General features: G+C 37.6%; 1 long non-coding RNA gene across 2 annotated transcripts in view; it reads right to left on the reverse strand.

Annotated features, from left to right (window-relative positions):
* Nucleotides 1–800: 800 nt before the first annotated feature.
* The window catches only part of LOC112658988 (uncharacterized), a 42523-nt gene continuing 17199 nt past the window's right edge, over nucleotides 801–26124 (reverse strand). Inside the window, exons 1-4 of one of the 2 annotated variants that reach the window (XR_007406316.1) lie at nucleotides 6193–6367; nucleotides 3737–3827; nucleotides 2200–2296; nucleotides 801–1227 (exon numbers count right to left, since the gene is read on the reverse strand). This is a non-coding gene — a long non-coding RNA (uncharacterized LOC112658988). Of the gene's footprint in view, nucleotides 1228–2199; nucleotides 2297–3736; nucleotides 3828–6192; nucleotides 6368–26124 lie in introns of those variants that run through there. The other variant, XR_007406314.1, reaches the window with a different exon arrangement.

A 26124-nucleotide genomic window follows, 5' to 3' on the forward strand; every position in this document is an offset into this window, starting at 1 on the left:
CCCATTTTGACCCCTTCAGGGAAAAGATCTTACTCTAAAGATGAAGCAAATGGCCTCAGCCATTCATCATAACCAATTGTTTGAGTCATTTCTTCCAGAACAATAGCTTATTTCCCTTTATCGTTCTTCCTTTAGTTCTAACATGTGACATAGTACAATCTAAGAATGGGCTAAGTTATGTGCACATCCATATGCCTGTATGGTATTTAAAGGCTTGATATTTAAAGGGCTTGACATTTCCATTACAACCAATTCCTCTGAAACCAATTTTAGGGGCTAAGATGGCAGACCAGCCCCTCGCCTCACATCTAATCAAGGTTAGTTAAATGTGCAGTGGAAAAATACCACAAAGTTTGTGTTGGCCTGGCTTCCACAGTGTATGTCTCATTGACCAAAACAAAGCTCTTTAGAAATGAAGACAGTAAAAAGACCTGTGGTTCTCTCAACTGCTCTGTTAAAGGAGGCTAAGGGACAGCTCCACAAAAAGAAATGGGTTTGAAAATTGCTGATGCATCCTTTATCACTGCAATTTCCACAAGGTTATAAAAGTCATGCTTGGATAAAATCTTGAAAGTGCCAAAGCAATGATCTAAGAAATGAATGCAGATAAGCCTTCCCCGTTTTAAATTACGAGCAGTGGGACTGGAATAGAAATGGTATCAGTGCCGAAGAATCTAAAATTAAGTATGTGAGTTTGCTCATTTGTATACAAAAGGACAGTAAATCATTTTATGGACATAATGAGTTTGAAACACAGCTGCCAAGAACTCTCAACCTTGGCGATGTTGGTTGGCACTGGTGAAAAAGGGTCTTTATTTCTCCGTGATTTTGCAAAATATTCTAACATGCCATTGCTTCAAGTCACTCTCTTGTTAATTTCACATGTGGGGACAGAAGCTGGGGTTTGTTTTCTGTGTCTTTAGCCATCAGGAAAGAGAGAAAAATATGGTGCCATCTTTCTTGCAGTCCATAGAGAACAGGCTAGTTCTGTGAAGTTCAAGGCAATTAACTTGGTCCTGGCCCCTTGGAGGCTATAATGAAATATTTGCTTTCATGCCCACATGAAAATAAGAACACAGCTATCTTTTCAAGGCTTAAAAAATAATAAAATGACTCAAAGGGTGAATAAAAGAAAATGTATTTTGTATCTCTTTTCCGGTTCCTTTTGGTTTATATTTCATGAGCATATGAGTCCATGAAGGATTTCTGAGCATTTTCAGAGGAAGCCTAAGTGGAAAAAAAAAAAAAAAAAGTAAGTAGAAATTATAAAAATTTTGTTGTGGAGGGGAAAATTTTAAAATTTCAAGTTTTACTGAAATTTTTTTAACAAAATAACACAAATATTATATAAATTACTTGTAGAAAATTGATTTAGAAAAAGAAGGAATTCAAAACAAGAAAATTAAAGTCAACTGTAAAGCCAGAGATAACTACTAGTGCATTTGTGAAAGAAAGTTTTCTATGCATAGTTTTTCCTTAACAAAATTGCATGAAACCATCCACATGGTTTTGTAATCTGCATGTTTTACTCAGTGACTTGATCCTCAAGAAACAAAAAGGCGTGAAATTTTTGAAGGGACCTTGGGGCAAGAGAAAGGAAGGCAGAAAACCAGGCAGTATGGATTCTATCACCTGATTAAATGGAAAAACCATCTTTTGAACTCTTAACTATCTAATTGCAATTCTGAGTGTGTCTTCAAATTGGGGAGTGCAATAAGAGGACAGAGGAGTTACATTAACAATAAGTAAGACTAAATTTATTTTAAACTCGATCTGGCTGACCTTTTTCTAATTCAAAACAGTGAGCACATTCCCTGAATAGGTTAAGGTTCAGTGCTCAATATGGTGGCTATTAACCACACACAGTCACTTACATGTAAATTAATTGAAATTAAATTATATTAAAATTTTAGTTCTAAATCATGCCAGCCACATTTCAAGCACTCAATAGCTACAGGTGACAAGTGGTCACAGCATTGGACAGGGCAGATTATAGAATGTTTCCATGACAGAAGATTCTATCACATAGCACCGGTTTAAAGTGCTCAGCTACTAAAATATCTGTAGTACCAGAAGAGGGTATATAGTTGTGTATGTTACCCTGTATGCCATCATTCATGAGACTTTTTAATTCTGGCAATAGTTGGTGTTAGATTATTCCTACTTTCATTTATCCTTGCTTGTAATTCATGGAGTTACCTGGAGAAATATGAAAGCCTCCTTGCCTGGATGGATGGATGGTCCTGTGCTCAGTGGCATCCAAAGACAGAGGAGTGATTTCAGCAACCAATCTTTCCTGTGCGAAGTTTATTGATATGAGGACACAGTTATGAGCTTCCATGAATGAAGCAAATTTTTGAAGCCCTTGTTAAAGAAAAGATTTATAAAGGCCATTTCCTGCTCAAAAGCACATACTCCATCAGCAGAAAGCCTCACTGCATAACTCAGTACACAGGACAGCATCACCACAAATCATCTTGACCAATCATATAAAAGGCCTCCAGGGAACCCGAGAGCAACCTTACCTGCAAGAATCAGAATTACTAAACACTGGGCTTCTGAGGGTGTAGAGGCAATAAAAACAGAAAACCAGACCCAGCCAGAGTGAGGAGTCACCCTCTTCAGAGGAGGAGTCACCTCATCAGAGATAAAAGGATGACCAAGCCAAACTACTTTCTCTTCCAAGTTCTCCCTCCATTGGAGCAAGGCTGCCTGGCAGTAACGGGGATTTTCAAACACTTTGATGTGTCCTCACCTCTCCCACGTAAAACAGAACTGTTTTGTAGCCAGAGATTTGCTCCTTGTCTTTTGCAGAAAGTCAGCAGTGCTTTTATAATGGGAGAGATCTAAGTGGTAAACAGAGCTAAGGTGAGTTACTCATAGAACATCTATTACCAGTCCTTGAACAGTTTATTTTGAGGATGCGCACACAGCCAAGAAACCACCAACATATGAGTACCTGAATGGAAATGAAATTTCCCAAATTGTGTGCAACAAACCATTCATGGCAGAAACATCCACAAATTTGCTTAAAACGAAATCAGGTTTTTGACCCCATCTAGAACAATTACATAAGCATCTGGGACAGGAGCCAAGAATCAGTATTTTAATGCACACTGAAATTTGAGGATCATTGCACCAGGAGACAAATCTGCTTCCTCCTACTCCACCCCTCCCTTGCCTTTCTTCCTCCTCTATGCCTTTCTCCTCTTCCTCTTTCTCAGATTAAAAAGAATATACTCCAAAACATGGGAAGAGTTTTACATCTGTCATTTAATACGTTTTAACAATGAAGGCATTAATATTTGTTGAATCATAATATTAGCAAAAATGTTTATAATACTGGAACTCTAGCAAATAATGAATACCTCATAATTGTAATATGGTTAATTATGATGAACCCACTCTATAGTTTTATGTATTTATTAAATTTTATGTTTGCACAAGATTCTTACTAATGTAAGAGAAAGCACACTGTCAAGTGAAAAAACAGCTTACAGTATTATTTATCAGGTACGTTCACAACTATGGAAACTGTTAATAATACGTAAAAAAAAAAAAAGAAAAAAAAAGGTACAAAAAACAAAATGTTAGGAAAAGTAGTTGGCTCCCAGTAATGAAATTATGGGTTTGTTTGGGGTTTTTTAACTTATTTATTTCTATTATTCTTACTTTTCTCTATTCCCATTCAATTAGCATATTAAAAGATTATAATTAGTAGGAGGTGAGGTCCCACCTGGCTCACTCAGTCAGTACAGCATGCAATCAACTCTTGATCTGGGGGTTGTTGATCTGGAGTTCAAGCCTCATGTTGGGAGTACAGCATACTGGAAAAAATAAAACTATGCTAAAATACACTAATTTAAGATTCTACAATGCCTTCTCTATCATATATTGTACATATGGACCACACTGACCTGCATCTAAGCCTTAACGTGTATGTATGTAATTTATACATACTGCTTACAAATGTTGGAACTAGACTTCTAATTTTAATATCCTGCAAACTAGTTTCTATACATTCTCTTTAGCTGATTCTACCTGTATTTTCTATTATACATACATAAATTTTTTAAAAAAGAAAAAATAGTAAGGGGAAAGTAAAAAACTGTGGATTGCTTTATCTCAAAATCTGAAGCCTACCATTTTATAATAGAATTTGCACTTCCCCTCATACACAAGTATATGAAGTACTTGCTCACAGCAGCTCCTTGTGGCATTGTCCATAGAACAACTAAATAAATTATGGCACATTCACCCAAAGGAACACCCTCAGATGGTTGAGAAAGAGGAGTCATACAATGGGACAACAGACTGGGACGCCTATGAAGTCCAAGAAACTACGACTCTAGATCTAACTACCAAGCTACAGGAAATGTGCGAAATAGACAAACAAGCTAAATGACACCATAAGGAAGCAATCAGCCAAGCAATATATGATTGGGAGCCATTAGGAAAGACTTCATTTCTCCAAGAAGTGAGTGGCAAAAATGAAAGGGGATAAAGGGAGACTGGTATGAGACAAAAAGAGCATAAAGAGGCACAACAATCAAATGCAATATATGAATTGTGTGTGTAATTTGGTTTGAATAAATCAACTTTAAAAAGACATTTTTGATGCAATCAGAAAAACTCAAGTATGGATCAGCTTTTAGAAAATATTAAGGAATTAAATGTGATAATGGCATGGAGGGTTTTTTTTTTCAAAACATATCTTTTTTTAAACTGTAAAATATATGTAAAAATGCTTTGGATACTCTTTAAAACACCCATTTAAAAAGTCGTGAGAACAAAAAAAAAAAAAAAAGTCGTGAGAACAGATAAAACAAGTTCACAAAAGAGTTTGTTTCTAAAGCTGAGTGATAAGTATATGAGGATTCTTCATGCTATCACCTCCATTTGTTAAAAAACTTTGTTAAGGAAAGTTTTAAAGCAAAATAATGTCAATCTCTACATGATAATAATAAACATAATACAGTGATAGCAAATGAAATGATGTAATAGTACATGTTGATATGTTTGTTAACAGCACACAAAGCCTAGTACTTACTAATTACTATTATAATCATATTGTGTAGATTAGCTCACTTCATTTTCACAGTAACATTGTAAGAGAAGGAGGTACTTTTACAACCCCATTGTAAAGACAGGAAAACTAAAGCATTAAAAGGTTAAACAAATCCCCTAAGGTCACAGACCAGGTAAGAAGTAGAGCTGAGATTTAAACCCATATTTAAAAGAAAAAAAAACACCTGAACCACTGCTACTCATGGGATGCAAAATGATTCCAGGATATTTTATTAAGGGATTTAATCAAGGTACAGTCTCTTGTACAGAGTACTTTCCCCTTTTTGCTGTTTTGTGTATCTGTATGTGTTATATGTGCATTACGAAGTGTTTTTTTTTTCCTTCTCATTTTGTAAATAAGGCAAGAAATGATAAAGGTAATTCACTTTAGGAAAAAGAATCCAGGGGCTGCAGACATTCCATTTTTATGAATTCCTGTTCTTACTGTTTTGATTTTTTTAACCACATGCATAAATGGCTCTTTTACATCAAAATGATGACTTGCATTTTGAAATAGGTGAATTTCGCTTTCTCGTTTATAATTTTCTAACTAAAAAAGAGCTTCTAAAAACTTGTTATAAATTAATAAAATTTTTAAATTATGTAAGTATACTTAAATGGAGGAAAAGAAGATACATCTTTGGGCTACGAAAGAGCAAACTCATGATAAGTAAAAAAAAAAAATGATGTATTTTTGTTGCATTTTAGAAATCCATATGCCAATGTGAAACGTGTGTTTTAAATGGTCTGGAATGATACACACCAAATGAGTAATGGAAGTTACCCCTGAAGGTGATTGTCCCTATTTGATGCCTTTAAGCTGTCTCCAGTCCTGCCCCAGACAAGCTGAGCCCACCTTTTGGTCTGTAGGCCCACCCTCTGCTCCTTCCAGTCCTTTCCCAAACAGCACCCCAGTGTGGCTGCCCAGACTGCAACATGTTCCCAGCAGATGTAAGCTCTATGGGCAGGCCGTTAAGTGCTACGGAGTGGCAGTTGGGGAGGGAAGGAATTCGCCCAGTCATAGTTTTATTACCAGTTTACAAAGGCAAAAGTGGAGATTCAAATGGGAAAATGGAATTTATGTTTTTCAGTCATTTAATTCAACAAATATTAGTGATGACTTACTCTGTGCAAGGAGCTCAATAGACAGAAAGCCACTAGCAGTGAATGCAATTGATCAACCCCTGGCTTGACGTTCTCATTTCCACTCTTCTAAGAAGAAATGATTCCCCAATCATTCAGTCCTTGCAAATATTACGGAATATGCAAAGATTTTGATAGCTTTGCCTAAGGATCACATGGAAAACCAAAGTAAACCTTTTATCAAAAAGCAGCATGCTGGACAGTTTTGCTTTGTGACTTTCGTCACCTTATTCAAATTTTTGACATTGGCCTCTTGCAACTAGTTATGTGCCATTTTTTCCCATCTTCCTGTAAGAACTCATGCTATATACATGGTAAATACACACTGCAACTTCTCTCTTTCTTTGTTTTCCTTTCTCGTTCCTTTGCATATGTTACACTTTTCTTAGGACACCTTTTTGTTATTTGTGTGTATGTGGTACAGATCCTATCAGATGAAGTCCCAAGATCTCTGAACTTCAGTGCTATTCACCTGATTTTAATCCCATGAACTCACTGCACTGTTCTTGACAAGTGGCCTTTGTTTCATGTTTTACATCTCTACTCATTTGTCACTTCCTTGGGGACAGTTCTCCTTGACCTTCCTCTCTAGGTCAAAATATCCCTATTATATACTCACTTGGTATCACGGCTGCCTTTATAACCCCAATTCCATTTGAAATTTCACATTTGCTCCTGGGATCATTTTTATACCACCTCACTCTCCCCACCTGGCAGCACTCCCCACAAGAACAAGTCCATTTTGTTCACACTGTATCACTAGTGACTACCAAACTGTGAACACTTAATAACTATTCGATATATGTCCATTGAATGCATTAAGGAAACAAAGGCATTTATTTTAATGACCTGTTTCTTTCTTCCCAAAGTTTACTGTTTTCTGTTAGGGCCTAAGAGAAGTTAATCAATTAATATATTCATTATAACATATTCAATACATCAAATAATATTTTCATGGATTTTAAATTGTAGCTCTTTATTCCTTTGGTATAATTTGTGGAGAGCAGGCCTTTCTTTGATTTCTGAGTGTTTAAGGAGGTTTGTTTGTTTGCTTGTCAATGACTTTCATCACCTTATTCAAATTTAAGTGACCTGCTAACATAACCTGAATGAAGTAAAATTTTTATCTCCTTTTCAAATTCTGTCTCTCTGAAAGAACAGTAACCAGTAAAATTCCAATTTGGAGTGCCAACAGCTTCATGTTGCATCCGCAGGAAACATGGAGAGGTTAATGAGGTCTTGACAACAGTCACTGAGTTGAAATTGGCGGGGTTTTTTCCTTCAAATAACCTTCCTGTATGAAACCTTGAATATAAGTAATTGTCACATTTGGAGGCCATCTAGAAAAAAAAAAAATGCACTAAAGCTTCACTTTTCTTCCAGAAGTCAAACAGTTCATAAAGTTGGTCATTGGGTTCTTTTATGAGATAAGAATTTTCTTGCAGTCCACTTTTCTTTCTGAGAATAGGTAGGGCAGTAAAATTTCAATTTGAAGTTTGAGTGGCTGCAGGGGGTGACACTGAGATGCACTCCAAAAACCAGGAACTAAGGAAGATTGGATTTTCTACCACAAGTCAAGAACTACAAAAAGAATAAAATGAAGTAGAATGAAATTTTACAGAAGAACAAGGTGAGGCTCAAAGCATAAGAAGGGTATCAGAGGTCACACAGCTAGCAAGTAGCAGAGTGAGACTTTGATCCAAGGCAGCCTGTGTGCCAAGTTCATGACCGTGACCACTATGATAAGTGCATCCTTATCATGAAGGTAGCTTACCATATGATGCGGTAGAGATGGAAACATCACTGTCATAATTTAACCTCTTATAAACTATCAAGATCTTTCAATTAAACTATTACTCTAATCACATGCTCACCTGGCTGATTGTAGATAACAATTTTGGTTTCATGTATCCATTTGTATGGTGAGGTACAAATGTACTGATTAAAAGAAATCCATACTCACCCCCTTATAAATTAATATAAGTTAACAAGTTGCATCCTGTTATTTTATATATCAGTTGTTTGTGAATTCAGTTTAATAGAGTCCCTTCTAGAGACTAGAGTGTCACCAGGACCTGGCTTAGGACCAGAGCTAGTTACTACTACACTCTGGGGATGTGTCTGCCGGACCAGCTGGCTTCTTGAAGATAAAACATGTCCCTCTGTGGTGATGTGTACTTTTCTGCTCCCACAAAATTAAAGAGAGTTCATTTTAAGTTCACAGTGGAACCTTTGGGAGGTCGTATTATAGAAGATAACAGAATTCTAACTGCTTAGAATTTTTGTCAAATCATCTTTCTCTCTAAGAGCAAAGAGGTCAAGAAATGTCCAATTTGGAGGGATCATTAGTGACCAACGAGTTCACAGAGAGGTGAGTTGAGACACAGAAAGATCAATAAACTTAATGCGGGTGACAAAAGTGCCTTCAACAAACTTTACTTGCTTTAAATTCCAGTATAGGTGTTCACGTCAAGTTGGATTTTCTTTCTGCAAACCCACACTCTGATAACTATTTGCAAGTACAAGTTCAATTTGAGGCCAATGAATTCATACAGAGCTCAAAGGGAGTTTAGAGAATCACAAAAATCCTTTGTGAATAAGGTCAATAAATTTAGCATTGGATCGTTTACATCAAAAATGCAATCACCTTTTTGGTAAGTATTTTTTTTTCCTTCAGAACACTTTTCTAGTCCCGAGACATCAGAGAACATCCAATTTGGAAATTGAGGTCGGTGCATTAAATGGCAAATTTGCTTCAAGAGCTTTCTTAGATCATGAAATCAGAGAACTGGAAGCAATCTCTGGCATCATCCAGTCTATTCTCAAACTCAAGCCTAGAAACCCCTGGGATGTGAGGCAACAGGAAGTGAAGCCATGGGGTTTGGTTTTTACTCAATGTATTTAATTTCAAACATTATTTTCACACTGCAGTAAGCATTCCATATATGATGGAGTAAAAGGCAGAAAAAAAAAAAAAAACCCTTATTTTTCAAATTAAGACATGACGCTTCAAAGAATTTTTATCCAGTAGTGGACACTTGCAGCTGCAGTCAAAATTCTTTGAGGACCTGAAAACATTCCTCTGCTCTATTTTGATGGGAGAATCTAACAAACACTGATAAGAAAACAGACTCAAAGAGGTACAGAGACTTGGCCAAGGTCACGCAGCCACCATTTGTAACCGAATGAAGACACACCCACACCCACACCCACAACCCCCTGGCCTGTCCAATGTGATTTCTTGCCATTTGGCAGGGTGCTTTGGATTGTCAGTGACTACTCCATACTTGCTCAGTTACCACACCCAGAATAGCACCATTCTCCAAGCTGGAGATTTTCATAGGAGGAGAATCAACTTCAATGTCATGATAAGTAAGTTTTATGTTACACATTTGGTGGTTTCCCTGTTGCTTCAAATTGTTCAAGGTTATTCCTGCACAGAGAAGCATTAAGTAACATGGCTAGTTTGTATATAAAGATATCCTGGAGCCTACTTCATAGGGAATGCATGCTCATTCATGGAACAGAACTAAGGCCCATTAAAGCAGTATTTCCCAAAATATAACACACAGAACTCTTGGGTCAGATTTATCTGTGATTTTTGTCAAATATATGCATTCTTGGGCCCCATCTTACTGATTCAGAACCTCTGGGGTTAGAAACCAGGAATCTGCATGTTTAACCACCACCCTCAGGTGATTCTTACATGTTCTAAGATCGGAAAACTACCACCTTACATATAGTATAGGACAAGAGGGGGCAAGGTGGAGTCAAATGATATAGTCTTAAGGCTCATATGACAAAGTACATCCATATCCAAGTTCTCACGGGGTTAAAATTTTAGTATATGTGCTGCCGAAGCGAGCACCTCACGGGGTTAAAAAAAAAAAAAAAACTGTGACAGGAAGAGCAAGGGAAGGGGTCTTGACTTGCAGAGGAAGGAAATGAGAGTCAACTGACCAAATGGGTTTTAAACTAAATGTGAAAATGGGGGAAGAGAAACATTCATATAAATACCCATAAAACAACACAGCAGGTGTAAACACAAGAAGGATAATGTGGGCAATGGATGGGTAGGTGGGTATAAGATGTACTTCCTGTGTCTGACATTCTCATTCAGATTCCTTTCCCCTATATATAAATTGGAAATAGCATTGCTTCAGATTAAAAGAAAAAGGGAGGTTCACAAAATATAAAATATTAAAGCATGTATAAGTGTATGACATTATTACCATCACACTATGAATTCTCCAAGGCATTTTGCAATTGTTATATGTTACCATGATATCAAGGAAGAAACATAGAAGCAAGAAGAAAAAAAAAAATGCTTTCTATAAGGAACTAACTAGAAAACCGAAAATAAATTAAACACAACCATTTTATCACTCAGTAGTATCTCTTAACAAATGTAAAAAACAAAGTCACTCATCAGAGAAGACACAAAATTAAACCACAGGTAAGTAAATATGATCTCCAGGATTTAAACAAGATTTGGAAGAAGGATACCATGTATAGCGATGTGGAGATGAAAGGTTTTATCTGCCCTTTCCAAGACATACACTTGTGAAGAGGGAAAACTAGCACAGCTGTGTGCAAATTCACAAACTTGAAGTAGAACAGCACTGAGGAGGGAGCAAGAGGAAAGAGGAGCCAAGTGAAAGGAATTGGTTAGCAGACAAGACCAGAGAGTCTGGTCAGAGAGACGAAAATGGTCTCCTCTAGACTCAGATTCCTAAGTTGGCTCAGCATCAGGTAGAGAGATGGAACACTTCATCTCCTTCCCTGCCATCATGATTTTCTCAACCACAGGATCTCTCTGGTGATTTCCAGGTGTTGGACAGTAGACACCTTTTCATCTGAGCTACTTCTCATTGAAATCGGAGGCAATGTCTATTCTAATTTAGATGAGATGGACTCATGCTCATGCTGGAGGGAATAACACCAACAAGTGAGGAGAGGACTCAACTAGCCTCAAGTTAAGGACAAGCATTGTAATCTGGAACAAATTCATCTTTCCCTACTTCATGGGCTTTCCTTAAGGATTAAATAAAATACATGTGAAATACTTAGCATCATGTCTGACACATAGTAAATGTTCTATCATTGTTAAGTTCTTATTAGATCTCAGGAAGATTTCTCCAAATCAGAATGTATTTTGAATTGCTCTGGGTTCTCAACATTTGATCAACAAAGTCTGCTGAAGACAGTTGATAAGAAAACTGGAGCTGCTACCTGTGATGACCTACCTTAGTTTTCTTAATTCTTAGGAAAAGATATACCCAGAAAGAGTGACATGGTGTTTCTGTTGCAGATCATATAAGTATATAAATAAAAAAATAACTGGGCTAATAAATGGGGTCCTTTTCATCTCTTGTAGCTCTGAACACAGCAGCCATTTATAAAAATTAAGCCTTTCCTCAGGCTAAGACAAATTCAAGTGAAAAACACAGGATTCTTTTTTCTGATATTTGTATAATAAATGTGCATCAACTATGCAATAGAAAGTTGATTTGCAGGTAATTTAAGAAATAAAATTGCCTTCAAGAAGAAAAGATATTTCTTCCTTTCTCTGTGTTCTCCTAGAAGGATAGTTGCATGAAGTTAAAAAAAATGGGTACAGAGTATGTCTAATAAGATTTTTGTACTTATTTGCAAGGTTGCAAGAGATGAAAATGAAACCATATAACAAGGTGGATGTAATTATATGCTCAAATCAATATCTACTCTCTACTGCAAATTCTGCTCAGTCTTTTCCCTCTGGTACCTCATGTTGGTTTGGTTTTATCACTGCTTATAAAAATTTATCTGAATAAATTAAAGGAACCAGGCGGCCTTTTCATCAGAGTATAGTCATACAGAGATCATCTGCCAAATGTAATGTTCCTTTCTTTTTTTGAGACCCTGGAAACATTTTCACCATTTGACATGCAAGAATCTTCACTCTTTTAACAATCAGTGCAGAGAAAAGGCATCGTAATCAAGGAAAATGCCTACCAAATTGACTCCTCTCCTAAAAGCCATCTGTGTATAACGACTCCCCGTAGCAACTGTAAAGTCATAAGCAATCGGGAGAGTTGCTCAAGCTAAGAGAAAACGCAAATCACAGAATTGAGAATTATAGGACAATAAAGTCAGCCTGGCCACAGAAGATCTAAAATCACCCAAGTTATAAAATGTGGAATGATAAATCTTGTGTTATTTCATGCTTATGAAAGCTAACATATTTACCAGCTTATGCCAGCTCCCCACTCCCTTTCTTTTGTTTCAATTTAAATACTAAGCAATACAAACATTTTCTGTTTTCTGTGTTTAATTGGTAACTAAAGGCTAGATTGTTTAGATGCCTGAACAGCAAGAAGAAAGGGGAAATAGAGAATTTCTCTACAGCTCTAAAATTGCTCTTTGACCACAAGAAGACAAAACAAGATAATCATACAATTTCATTGCTGTGGATAGAACCTTCTCATTTTATAGCTGGGAAAACAAACTTCTCCCCTTCATCATCCTCCCAACCTCAGCCTACTTATCTTGCCATGTTTCCTATTTCAGGGAAGAGCATTTCTTAACACCAGAGAAGAGCACATGAAGAGTACATGTCTGTTGAGTCCACCTCTACATATCTCTCATGGATAAGCACTTCCATCCATTCCCATGGTCTCCACGCAGGTCACAGCTTCATCATCTCTCCAATGGATGACAGTGCTTGCATCCAACCTCTTGTTCCACCCTCCATCTTTCCCTTCTGTCCCAATTTGTGCATCCTTTTCAGTCAGGAGGCCAGAGCAATGCTTCTCAAGTGCTAAGTGCATCACTCCACTGTTACATTCTTTGATAATTTTCCATCACACTCTAAATGATCCTCACAGTCCATAGTAGACTCACAAGACTCCCTGATGACTTCTTCAACAACATCTTTTCCATGTTCCCCATTCTTTTTTCATGCATCACATTGTACTTCATGTAATTCCATGCTCCCTCTCACCTTCCCACATTGTGCTCCTTCTGCCCAAAATACTTCTCCCCCTTGTCTTCAAGTGCTGACTCCCACTTATGATGAGGTTGCAGCTTAATTATCATATCTAGAAAACCTTCCTGACCATTCTCTCAGATGCAATTCAGCACTCCTATAATGTATTGTCAAACCTTTCTCTTCAACTGTGACAAAGCACTTGCCCTACTTTATTGCTACTGCTCATTAGTTGTTTGTCTTCTCAGCCAGACCACAGTGTTATGATAGCAGAGACCAAGTCTATCTTGCTAATTATTTTTAATATTTTATTTATTTATTTGAGAGAGAGAGCAGTCACAAGGAGGGGGAAGGGCAGAGGGAGAAGCAGACTCTCCATTGAGCAGAGGGCCCAATGTGGAACTCAATCCCAAGACCTTGGGATCATGACCTGAGCCAAAGGCAGACACTTAACCAATTGAGTCACCCAGGGACCCTATCTTGCTAATTCTTATAGCTTTCATTTTTAGGATACTTTCTGAAACATAAAAGTTATTTAAATTCTACTTTTTTAATTAATTAATAATTAGCAAAGTAATTGCTCAAATTTTGAGTGAACTAGTAGTGGATTGAGGATAAGATACCAGACTCCCCATTTGGGGGATTTTTTTGTTACTAATTTAAGGCTCTTAATTCATTCAGTGAATATTTTATTAAATGTTACAGCACAAATAACCAAAACCCATATTACTTTGCAGTTAAAGTATAAAGCACTTTACTGCTTAATCCTAAAATCCATCCTAAAAGTAGGTAATTTTTATAGTGTCATTTTAAAAGATGAAATTATTCCCTTCCTTATTTCTTTTCTCCCAATTCCGTCAAAAGCCCTGCCACAGAGCTGAAGAGAGTTGGGAAGGGATTCCAAATGGGACAGCACACTAAGGGAGTAAGGAGTTTGTCTAAGATTTGGGGGATTAAGCACTAAGTAAAAGTCTTAAGGATAATGGAAGCCACACTTCCCACTTGTGAAGAAGGACTATAAATATGGTAAGAAGGAAGGGATTCACATGAGCCCTATGGTTTATATTTGAGTTAGTGATATCAGTGTGATATAAAGTTACACTGTAAGAACCCTGGCAAAGGAACAACTTTAATGACTAAGGAACAACAGGGGAGCCTCTGTGTCTAGAACATAATGAGCAAGGGGGAAGAGTGGGAAAAAATGAATACTGGGGCTTACCAGGAAGTATGAAACCAAAATCTCAAAAACTGAGACCAAAGCAAGAATCTATTTCACAAACTATTTTTAAGCATTCAAAAATTCAAGTTTTCTCCCACTAAAGAAAGAAATGTAAGATACTAACACAATCATTCTTACAAACTTTAATGACATGAGAAATATATCCAAAAAAGAAACTGGCAAACCATGGATTATTCACTCAACACTCTATCAAATGGCCCCAACCAACCACTGATTTCTTCAGTTCTAGAATCATTATCAAAGACTTGAATCCTAGAATAAAAGAAATAAAATGTTTACTCTTCTTACAAGAATGTCAATATGATTTTAGGCAATCTGTTCTATATATTAAGTTCAATAGAGATGAAAATTTCCATGAGTAATAAGAGTGGTCAATACCACTTCATGACTATCCAACTACACTAATATTCTTCCTTTAGTAGTTAAAAACTGCACTAATAACTACTGAGAATAAAAACTCCTGCTAAAACCATTGTGAAACACTAAAATACTAAACTAAAATTTGCATTTTTATTTATAATTTGTAGCTAGATGAGTCAAGAGGAATCTTGTCCAATTTGCAAATGAACATGCAAACTGAAAGGAGGCACCTCCTTAACAACTGCTATAAAAAGTCTAGCCCCTCCTGGCCATTGCTTTTGTCCTCAAGTTGCAAATCCCTTAACTTGGTGACTGAATCACAAATGATCAAAATTGACTGGGGAAGCTGTTTTTGTCCAATTAAAGAAAATTTACCTTTGGCTGATATCATGGTAGTTCTATTTTGGAAATGTGTTACTGCCGTGATTGAAAATATGCTAGGAGAGAAATGATTACCCACTGTATCAGTAAGGGTCTTGGCAGAAAACAGATGGTGTACTCCAACTGGGTAATTTGAGACAAGTTTAATAAAAAGAATCTTTACAAAGGTGTAGGCAGAGTTTAGAGAAATCAACAGTGCAGAAACCCAGGAATAGCAACAGCATGAAGACCAAGAAATGCAAAGAATGATTTAGAATCCAGAGTAGGTATGTAGAGAGGCCTGCCTGACAGAAGCAGGGACATAGCCAACCCGTAGCCCAGCAGGGAGAGAGTCAAAGGAATAAATTCCCCAATCTTACCCTCCTTCTGTCTTCTGGTCTCCCTATTGGCCAAACCAATCCAGAATCTGGATAACTTGCTGAAGCTGACCATACAGGTAGGTCATCCTTCCATGACAAAGAGCAGACAATATCCAGTACAGCTCCCTTTTAAAATATCAGAATGATATAGAGAAGTGATCCATTAGATGGTTTGTCTTACTCCTTGGAAACAGGAATGAGTTGTGAGTCATCTGAAGGAAGCATGGCAATCACCTCAACATCACGTTTTCCCTTTCTGATCTATTATCATAATGGTATTTGGAGGTCATTTCACTAGTTTTGGCTATCCCGAATTCACTTGCCCTCCACTTGGGTCAGCATTCAGGCTTTTCTTAAAGTGCCCACCCTTCCCCCTACAGCCCATTTGCTTGAAAATAGCTGGTACCACTCCAGACTTTAGGATGGGGTGTGGCACAGGACTATCTGATCCATGTGGAGGAATCACATTCCTCCACTACAGTTGACTATTAGGGGTAGGTTTGACCTAAAGTAATGCAAACAAACTGAATCATGTTGATTAATGGAGAAAGAAACCTACTCCTTTCTCCTAGAATGGATGAGCAGGTGTGTAACTTTAGAGCCATAAAAGGAGATGCTCTGTGAAAATCATCCAAAAAGGAGGAAAAAAACACTATACCTTATTCTCACCAGAACAAACCTCATTCTGCCACTGTTCTGTTCTATATAACATGAGGCAATAAATGCCTCAGGTTTTCTGTTGTTTATAACAGAGACATGTCTCATCAGCACAGTTGACTGTTTCAGGCAATTGACTATATCAAGGGTCCTGGGTGCTTCAATTGGAAATAACTTTCTAGGTAGTCTTACTTAATGTTCTTGAAAATGCCTGCTCACAACACAGTGTTAACAAACTTTGAGCAGCATACCAAGAGGCTGTGATGATTGTAGATTGACACCTAAACTATTACACTTGGAAATGTTTAGGTTTGACAATAACGATTTAATGAATTATGAAAATACTCCTCCCTCTACATTCTGAAGATATTTCCTGAGGACTTACTATGTACTTGACACTGGGAACTTGAGAATGACTGCCATCAGAGTTCACTTGAATTTATCAAACAAGTATCAAGAAGCTCATCTTATACAAAGTGATATATTATCTTTAAAAAAATATACAAGATGTCAAGAGAACTCAAAATAAGGAGCTATTAATCCTACTATAATGCAAGAAGTCTGATAAGCATTATAGCCTTTTAAGCAGAGCCTTGCTTAACGCAGAGGATCTTAACAAGGAAGTTAGACAAGGAGGGTGAAGAAGCAGCATGAAGAAAAGCACATTCACCTGTAAAGGTTCAGCGTGGTTTTAGACGGAGCAGTAGGGTGACTGAGAAGTTTGGCTCCAACCTGGTTCTTCATCCTGTGCTACTTAAGTAGTCTTGGACAAGTTACTTTCCTTGGTACCATTTTCCTAATACAGGACTAATAATACCATGTTCATATTAAAAGTGGCATTACATGAAAAATATCTATCACTCAAAAAATATTGGGAGAGAGATAACTGATGAGGCTGTAAAGGCAGACTGGTACCAGAATGTGAAAATCCTTGTAAGCTCTATCACATAATTGGGTTTGCATAATATAGCCAATATACACCAAACATTACAGATTTTAGGTAGATGCAAACAAGTTTGTATCTTAGAAGTGTAATAATAGGACTCTTGCACTAGAGTAAGAAGATTAAAAGCAAAGAAACTAGTATATTACAACAGTCCTTATAAGAGATGATACAGGCATGAAAGCCTTAACTAGGACAGTAGCAGGAGGGTTGGAGGAAAAGTGACACAAATGCACAAGGGATCAAGGGTGATTGCAAAGTGTCTGGTGGATGCTGGTGCCTGTAGAAATAAAGGTTTTTTAAAAGGAATAACAGGATCAGGGAAGAAAAGAAAAAGCTCACAGGTTTGAGACCTGCTAGATGTGAGCAGTCTATATGCTAGATGTGAGCAGTCTATATGCTATACAAATGGAAAGTCGCAGCCGTTACTGGAACTGTCTCTTGACATCAAATTTCCAGGAAGGAGGTAGATATAGGAGAATCGAGTACAAATATATTCCAGCTAAAGATAGGGACACGATGGGCCTGACCAACAACAAGGCTAACATCGTGAAAAACATTAAAGCAAAAAGGAGGAAGAGCCAGCAAAGGTTACTTCACAGTTACCACTGGCATGGTAGAGGTTGAGGAAGAACTAAGTAGGAATCTCAAAACTTCAAGGAACAGTCTGTAGAAATAACAGGTACAGAGAAGTAGTACTTAATAATAGTTCAAAAGATATCATTGTACTTGGCAAACAAGAATCATTTTCAACCCTACAGAGAAGTTTCAGAGAGGTGATAGAAGAAGAACCAGACAGCAATAGCTAAGGGCAAAGAGCAAGGTGGGGAAAGGAAGTGGAACCAGGTTCAAGGAGCTGGTGGGCACCTCTTCCTGGCTTTCCCCTCTCTAAAGTCTCTAACCTTAGAGTAAGACTCTGTTGTAACTAAACAGTGCATGTAATGAGGCTGTCCTGTTAGCTGGCAATCATCAAAATGGATCTTTTATAATCAGAAATGCTTGTTTTTGAAAAACGAGGCAGTTACAAATAGCATTCTATTTAACTTGCCAAGAATTTTCCTCTATTCCCTCTGTAAGAACTTTCCTTTGAATAAGGATCAATGATTTAAGAGTTACATTTACAGTTCCTGAAAGCTGACAATAAAACACTGATAAGGTCTGATTCATTTTGGGGTCATCATCAGGAAATAGTGAGTAGTGAAGATGAATTTGATGTTCAATCAATATAGAGGCTGTCCAGATACATATTAACACCATCTTTCATATTTATGGCACTAGGAAAGAAAGGTCAAAGCCTACTTCCAAAGTTATCTTATTAAGCTACAAATTCCCTTTTGAATATAAGAAAGAGATAAATATTTGGCCCATTATATGAATGGAGAAAGAGAGGTCCAAGATCTAAAAGGAGCTCCATGTCCAGAATTCACAACAGAGATTTCTGGGCATGATTCACCAGCACATTAGAATAGTGTCCAACAAAGTATGGTCCATGGATTACTTGTATCAACTTTATGTTGGGTACTTTTTAAGTACAAAGGCATATTCCTGGGGCCCTCTTCAGACCTACTGGTGTGTTCCTGTGAAAGTAGACCATGAACTATGAATTTTTAAAAATGCCACAGGAGATTCTGATGTGTCTTCACATTTCAAAAATATTCAAAAATCTCCAATGACTCAATAAGGATAATATTTGTTGAGTATCTACTAGATGCCACTTGTTTGTTACTCACTCTAAAAAAATGTCAAAGACCATAGCATTTCTCCTGCCCTGAAGGAGTTTTGCTTTACTTATGTACCACTATGTTCTCTGTTCACAACCCCTAGATTTGGGGCAGCACCAGCTCTAACACAGCCCTGACGATTAGAACAGGGGGATCCCTGGGTGGCGCAACAGTTTGGCGCCTGCCTTTGGCCCAGGGCGCGATCCTGGAGACCCAGGATTGAATCCCACTTCGGGGTCCCGGTGCATGGAGCCTGCTTCTCCCTCTGCCTATGTCTCTGCCTCTCTCTCTCTCTCTGTGTGTGTGACTATCATAAATAAATAAAAATTTTAAAAAAAACTAAAATCAATTTAAAAAAAAAAAAAGAACAGGAATACCACACTGGACAACTAATCATGGTTCTCTGTAGACTCTGACTCTCTAGTTCTATCAGTGATTTTATGTAAGATACAGAAGCTGTAGGCAGTTCGGGATGAATTTTGGCAGTGATCAATTAGGATTCCATTTTGGAGCTAGATATGCAAAGAGAGACCACAGAAATGTCTATTCAAGAAAAAGAGAAGACTGGAGGAGTCTCAGAAGCAGAGATAAATGGGCCTTGAGAGCCGGAGAAAGAGATCTTAGCTCCTGAAAACCTTCCAGTTTCTTTTCTAAGGCCATGCACTACAGCTTCCATCCTATTCCCTGTATCTTTACATAAAAACATTTTATTCAAGCTATTACATGTTGAGTTTCTACTCCCAGAGATTATGAGCTTTACCTGGAATAAGTAATTTATAATTGAGTAAATTCAGTTACTTCAGTTTCATTCTTCTCCCATTGCAGTAAAGAGAATCACTTTCTGAACAGTTGTGCATGCCAGGGAGTTCACCCTTACCCTTATCTATCATATCTCTATCACCAAAAGTGCTCATTTCATCTCTCCTCTCTCTAATATCACTCATTTCTTTCCCTCTAAAACAGCTATCCTAGTCAAGATTACCAACATTGCCTACTCCTGCTTGTTCTAACCGGTCTACCCTTTATCCACTGTCCTGTTCAGATAGACTTGAGCAAAATGACAATCTGATCATGTCCCTACTGCCCCACTGCCATCCTTACCACCATTCAATGGCTTTCCATTTCCACTTAGTATAAAGACCAAAAACCTTAGCATAGCCTACAAGTCCCAAAGTGATCTCTCCCAACCTCATCACATCTTCACCTTGTTTTCCTTTGCTCTCTGTGTTTGAGCCTCACTGGCCTTCTTTCAGGCATGAACACTTCCCAGGCTCCTTTCCACCATAGCTCTCCTTCTTCCAGGCCGCACCACTCTTCTCTCCCTTTTTGTCTAATTAATTCCCAACTATCTCCTGGACCTCATCTCAGGCACCATTCCCTCAGAAAAGCCTTTCCTGATCTCCCTGAGAAGATCAAATACCCCTAGTATGAAGTTTCCTAACACTGCATGGCTCACCTTTATAACACTGATCACAATTGCAACTTTATTTTTTTTTTATTTTTTTATTTTTTACAATTGCAACTTTAAATTTGTGGACTATTTGACAATCTGATAATTATCCATTACACTATAAGCTCTCTGTCAAGTTTTGTTCATATTTTATCCCCAGTACCTCACACTGTGCCTGATACACAGTAGTAAGATCTCTGAAATATTTATTGAATAAAGGATGCAAAACTGAGAAAGGCAAGGAGTATATCAAAAATAATGCATGAGAACCAGATTTTTTAATTTTTTTTTTAATTTATGATAGTCAGAGAGAGAGAGAGAGAGAGAGAGAGAGGCAGAGACACAGGCTCCATGCACCGGGAGCCCGACGTGGGATTCGATCCCGGGTCTCCAGGATTGCGCCCTGGGCCAAAGGCAGGCGCCAAACCGCTGCGCCACCCAGGGATCCCGAGAACCAGATTTTTAATTGACAAAGCAAAGGTCTACCCAAGCTGAGGACCAGATGGGGAAAGAAGTTGGAGTATTCAGTCATGACTATAAAAAACACTGATTCAGGGCAGGTTGAGACTAAGAGCACTTGGCTATCTGGGGCTTGGTTAGACAGTAGACCAAAATCATTAGTTAATTGAAGTTGAAATAGGAGAACAAGAAATATGGATCATGAGCCAAAACAGAAATTAGGAATATTTCCATCTGAGAGAGAAACTCCAGATGAGGATATAGATAATTGAGTAACCACAATGTAGATGAACTGGTTTGTCCAAGGGCCAGAAAGAGCACCAAGAGGAGATGGTGCTGATGAAATATAATGAGAAACTGTAAAAAGGACTAGCCACATGGGTGTCAACTTGGTAATGATAGCCATGCAATGCTCTTAATGTATACTTAGTATATGCCAAAATGCTTTGATAAATTATTTCATTTTAATTCTCAAAATAATCCAATGAGGTAAGCAGACTTATTGGACCAGGTTTACAAATGGGAAATGTGACATTCAGAAATTTGCTCCAAGTCAACAATTAGTAAGTGATTTGAATGCAGAAAAACTAATTCTATACCTTTAAACACAATAGTATACTACTTCTTTATGAGATTAAGACCAAAATGGTAATGAGTTGGCCTCCTCTTGTCTTAGTCACAACATGAGATCATAAAAGGTTTAAATTGGCAAGGCTCTAAATAAGATGGGAAAAATATCTTATCAAAAGGTATCAAATGACCCTAAACAGATTTAGAAAGATGACATTATTTGCTGCCACATGACTTAAGGAACAGTAAGCCATAGTGGTTAACAATATGGGATTTGCAATCAGGTGATATAGTTTCAAATATTGGCTATGCCACAACCTAGCCTTGTGGCTCTTCTGTAAACTCTAACGCTTACTTTTTGTTCTTAAAGGGAATATTAATACTTAGCATATATAGTTATTTGAAGGTTAAAAAAGGTAATGTATCTGAAAGTCCTTAGGACAGAGCTAATGAATGTACTCAATAATTAACCAGAAAAGGTATTTTGCAGAGCTAATAGATCATACTGAAGAATGGAGAATACAGAACTTTGTTGTTCTTTTTATCATACCTATGGACCACATGGTCCATTACCTCTGACTTGACAGATACACCTATGTACTTGGATAGCCTTCTTATTAGCTTAATATCTTCTATGGGAAGGTTGAACATCCCCCAGTGAAGGCTGTTGAATGAAGTTGGCAACTGTAGATATGTTTTGCTCTAAGATATGCTGACAGCTAAAGTGAACTCAACTTCTATGCCACTCAGAATCCTCCCAGCAGCTTTAGAGCTGGCTTTACAAGTATTTCTAAGAGTCAAAAGCTTTAATACTTCCACATTAAAGACATGACTTGGAGCATACCCATAAGAGTTGCTCTTCCACAAAGCAGAGAGTGTGGCTTTCTAAGACTATTGTGCCCATCTTTAAAGACGGGGGGCGGTGGAGAAAGAGAATTTGAGTTTTTGATGCATATTCATCAATGGCAATGTAATTCCTGCCTCAAAAGAGGGAGCTAATGAATATATAAAAAAATATATGAACTTTTAAATCCTCTATATGGTAATGTGACACATTTTTAGATTACAATTTGGCAAAGTCTATGAAAAAATTAATGTACTTTATGATCCAGCAAATCAACTTCTAAGAATCTTTTCCACAAAAATGTTTACACAAACATGGAAAGGCATAGGTTAAAAGACGTTCTGGGAAATATTATTATGAATAGTCAGCAGTTAGAGAAATAGTTTTATGAATTTGAGCGTCTCCAGGAAATAAAATACCATAGGGTTAATTTTTTCAAATGAGACAGATATAAATCTACTGGCCTGAAAATATATTATAATATTACATTTAAAAAGTTGCAGAAGGAGGTGCCTGGGTCGCTCAGTGGTTGAGCATCTGCCTTTGGCTTAGGTCGTGATCCTGGGGTCCTGGGACCGAGTCCTGCGTCAGGCTCCCCAGAGCAAGCCTTGTTCTCCCTCTGACTATGTCTCTACCTCTCTCTGTGCGTCTCTCATGAATAAATAAATATAATCTTTTTTTAAAAAAGTTTACAGGGGGATCCCTGGGTGGCTTAGCAGTTTGGTGCCTGCCTTTGGCCCAGGGCCTAATCCTGGAGTCCCAGGGATCGAGTCCCGCATCGGGTTCCCTGCATGGAGCCTGCTTCTCTCTCTGCCTGTGTCTCTGGCTCTCTCTCTGTGTGTTTCTCATGAATAAATAAATAAAATCTTAAAAAAAAATAGTTTACAGAATTTCAAAAACACATAATATAGCCTCTTTTCTCTAAAATACGACATATTTGTGTGTATATATGTGAACATATATATTACTATGTATATGCATCCAAGCTGCAAAAACATTAGTTTTAAGATGGTTATTTGTTGACCAAGGACACTGGCAAGGGGCTTGAGGTAACAGGGTAGGATGACAGGCAGCTTTTGCTCATTAGTGGATCATCTTTGGTACTGTTTGAATTTTTAGCAATAAACAGTTACAACTTTTGTTATTAATAAAATTATTTTTCTTGGAAACCATCAATAAGCAACAGCAAAAAAAAACCCACAACAATGCATTTTACAATTTTTCTTTTGGCATTCTGGCTCATTTCATGGCTTCTGCACTGCTTGCCCTTTTCCCTCACTTTTTTAGGCGAACTCCTTTTGCTCTAGTATAGGTGCCCAGCATGAGCATCTCTTGTCTTTCCCAATCTATCCCCTCTTCTCCTGTTATTGTCTACTTCTTTCCTTTTTCCCAGCTTATCATCACCAATGATAAAAAAAAAAACAAAAACAAACAAACAAAAAAACAGTCCATCAATACAAGACAACTCTTAGAGGGAAAAGAAAAAAGTTATCTAATATTTTTTCATTGGTAAAATAAAGTAAAAAAAACTCTTCACTGAACAGGAAAAGAAAAGAGGCTGAGGACAATGATACACTAATAAGTCCTGTGCCATTATACCTGTATTTTTCTCCAGCCTTCTCCACCCCTCCCTCAAGTTTGAGTCCCAGGAGAAAGAAACTGCAGCTTCGTTATTATATCCCCAGGATCTACCACACACCCAATAGTAGGTACAGAATAATGCTAGTTGAATATATGCCTGAATAAGTCATATCCTCAAGTAGCTTATATCCTATTAAGGAGGTATATAATTTCAGTAATTTCTTTTTAATATTATATGTGCTCCCGACTCACTATTACCTGAGAGGCAGTAGCAGCTTTAAACAACCAGCCGCCAATAACTAAGGATTTGCTTCTGCAAAGCCCTGCATGCTAATACAGGCTGTCAGCCAGGGAACCCAGCAGAGCTGTGCTTAGCAACCAGTCCCTTTGCTATCTATTTTGGTTAGCTATGTCAAAAGTTATTCTAACTTCATTCAATCAATGGCTTCATGTTGTGAAAGAAAGACACCACAAAAAGATGAGAAAACAGAATCAAAGATATGTATGTTCAACACCTCTAAAGGCTGTTCCAAAATGCCTTTCTTCTTTCCCAGTGAAGCAGAAGCTGCACTGCACTCTTGTTTACAACCCATTTGGGAGGGATCTGTTACACAGAAGGAAGGTGTCTTTGACCTTCATCTCTCTGGAAGGAGAAATACAGAACAGCTGTCTGTTTACCATTCCGATCTCATTTCCATGACGTTGAACCACTCATTTGGGAAACATGAAAAATAGGATTGATTCACTTTTTTTTGGTAAGATGTTTTCGAAGACACTAGACCCTTGGTGAGCCAAAGGATGATTGAAAGTGTACGGCCACAAGCGTTTTTTAGGTGGAAACGGAAAGATGCTCAGACTTCAGATTAGGAATAAAGAGCAGTGTACAATTTGTGTATTTTTGTCTTTCAACGTCTTTTGTACTTCTAACATGGTATTTTGGCTCATAATTTCCAGAGAGAAGCCTCTGAATGCAAAGAGATATAAACTTCCCCACAACATGGTACAGGCTCAGGATGGGACCCTAGAGCAAGAAAACACTTTCACTTTTCCTGCTGCATTCCTTCCTGGTCCAGCTGAGTGCAGACATGACCGAGCCAGGCCACACTGCATTCCCAAACACAGTCCCCAGAAGGGAGCTCTGTTGTTTCACATATTCTCTAAGAGCCCAATGAAAATGGAAAGAAATCCTGCTCTTTCCTTTCAACAAACTGTCTTAGGCTGGAAGTCAATCTTGATTTCAAAATTAGTAGTGCCTGATGTCAGTTTGGACTGGAAGGCACCACAGAAATCACTGAGTCTATGCCCCTCATTTACAGAGGAGCAAAATTAGGCCTGAAGAATGGAAGAGCGTTACCTAAGGGCACAGTTGGTAACAGAGCAGAAAGAAAAACTGTAACGGCTTCCCTGCTGGGTATTCTTTCCACTGTAGGACATGGCCTCCTAATCCTGCCTTGAATGGAAACAGCAATCAACATAATGAGTTATCAATTCAATACATTTCTATTAATGCCTCCTATGGCCCCAGAATTTGGCAAAGCTTCTGTGAGAGACACACAAAAAAGGATAGGTCTCTGCCATTGCCCTCAAGGAGCTAACTCCAGAGATACAAATGGTGCATTTCTGAGGGGTGAATGAGGAGTGGCTGCTAATAGGTTTCCTTTTCAAGGTAATGAATATATTCTGGAATTAGACAATGCCGATGGTTGTATAACTTTGCAAATATATTTTAAAACAGATAAATTATATACTTTGAAAGGGCAAATGTTATGGCACAGGAATTATAGCTCATTTTTTAAAAGTCATGCATTTAAAATAATTAATAATAGGCCAGAATTTAATAGCAAAAGGTTTTTTCTACTAAATGGAAATCAGAAAGGCAGACTAGCAGATGCCAATACTTCATGGAAAATCAAGAACTAAAGATATATGGCATGGCAGTAAGTGTAACAAGAACCAAGGTAGGAATAAAGGTAGAAATAATGGAGTTACTTTGAGGAAAAAGATGGGTTATGTTAAATAGCTGTCTTGATGTTCTCTATGAGAAAATAATACAGTGGGGTATACATGTGGTTTTCTAAGCATTTTCCAAGTTCTATTAAAACCAAGGCAAGTCCAGAATAATGCTGAACAATAAGATAGTAAGTAATTTTTCTAGCGATTTAACAAATAATTCAATATGAACAATATAAATGAGGAAGCAAATTCTGGCTCTGTACATTTGCGCAGCCAGGATGTCGATGGGTACCCCAAAGCAAATTCTTCCTAAAGTTCTGTGAATCATTGAAAAAAAATTATAGCAGGTAGTCTAGATACATGCTGAGTTTAGAGACAAAGAGCACATAGTGAAGAAGCTATTTGGTAACTACACAGTTCACACAATAT

Source organism: Canis lupus, chromosome 2 (assembly GCF_003254725.2).
Source record: "Canis lupus dingo isolate Sandy chromosome 2, ASM325472v2, whole genome shotgun sequence".
Classification (NCBI taxonomy): Eukaryota; Metazoa; Chordata; class Mammalia; order Carnivora; family Canidae; genus Canis; species Canis lupus.